Source organism: Pteropus alecto, unplaced genomic scaffold, assembly GCF_000325575.1.
Source record: "Pteropus alecto unplaced genomic scaffold, ASM32557v1 scaffold94, whole genome shotgun sequence".
Lineage (NCBI taxonomy): Eukaryota > Metazoa > Chordata > Mammalia > Chiroptera > Pteropodidae > Pteropus > Pteropus alecto.
Window position 1 is genome coordinate 12051156 of NW_006437736.1, and position 1624 is coordinate 12052779.

The following is a 1624-nucleotide window of genomic DNA, read 5'->3' on the forward strand; positions in this document are numbered from 1 at the left end:
GTTGTAACCAAACAACCAATGTAAAATTAGATGCTCAGTCAGTATCTTTTGCCTTCCCCGGAATGTAACTCCGCAGAGGAAATATGTCTATCTTGGTCTTCAATATATTCCCAGAATTCATAACAATTCCTTGTATATAGTAGGTACTCAGTAAATATTTTTGAATGGATTAATAAGGGTAGAATTTAGAATTTTTTCTCCTCCTCTACTCCCTTTCCCCTCTCTTTCAGTCCAGCTCTCCTTTCTTTCAATCCCTTATTTCTCCTGATAATATTTGTTTCTCTTGGTTTTGCACACCCTTACGAGTCCTGTGATCTGCTAGGACCAGTCTGTGAACTGAGAGAAGACCTTCCATTTGTTCTCCTCTGTATATCTCATTCTGGGGGACATAATCTAGGTGTTGAAAATAATTCCTTCAGAGATGTCGTTTGGGGTTTGTCTAAGGGGAGGGGTTTGTCAAAGTGCTATCTTTGGACAGAAGCATCATTGACACTGGGGAGCTTGTTCGAAATGCAATCGAAGCCCAGCCTGGCTCTAGATCCTCAGGTGATGGTACACATTAAGCACTGCTATAAAAGAGCTCATCTCCTAGGACTGGATGGGCAGAGAAAAAAAACAGGTTGAGTCATGTGATGTATCAGCTGCATCCTCTTCGAAGAAGATGAGATGGAGTTAGGAGTACAAGAGGTTTATTGAAAGGTAATAAAAGAAAGATAAAAGAATCTGCAGAACTCAGTAGGGGAAGCCGCCAGATCATGGTGCTGCTCTGCCCCCCCATGAAAGGAAAGAGGAGAGGAAGAAGGTTGGGTAGAGAGAGTCTCAGACAGCAGCGTATTTCTTACAAAGACTTGGCCAACCCAGTGGGGAGATCCAGAGCAAAGATTTCACAGTAGCAGAGTCAGCGCTGGGCAGAAATGGCCCCGTCCTTGTAACCCTGCTATGCTCAGTCTTTGGCAGAGGGAAAAAAAAATGCATGAAAGCCAAGATAGAGACAGAAGGTCTTAACAGCTGGAGGCTGTCAGCTCACTGTATCCCTTGAAGCTGAAAAGGAAGTTCTTTCTTTGAGGGAGATCCTAGCAGTATACCCCCATGGCTGTCACATGTAACATCTGAAGGTAGTGTTGCAAGAAACCTATGAAAACTAGTAAATGCATGGAAAGCAGGTTTAAGAAAAGACCACATTAAATGAAGCCTGGCTTATACATTTTTCTAGGACCGTTTATGTTATACTCCTTCAGGAAACGGTCTCCCCAAGGGCCTTTGGAAGACAAGGTCCAGAGAAAGTTTTCCCTTAGGGAGCCCAGGGAAAGCCCGTGTGAACCAATATGGTGCCCCCGTATTTACAAGATGTGTGAGTCAGTAAACAAGACACAGTGGCCATGGGTTCCTGAGCTCGCCCTGCGCAAACTCAGTAAGGCCCAGCTCCCCAGGGGCAGACTTGATCCTGACTGATAACCTCAGAACCAGAGAAAATAAATACCCAGAGGAAGGACATGACTGAGTCAGTAAACAAGACGCAGTGGCCATGGGTTCCTGAGCTCGCCCTGTGCAAACTCAGTAAGGCCCAGCTCCCCAGGGACAGACTTGATCCTGATTGATAACCTCAGAACCAGAGAAAATAAAT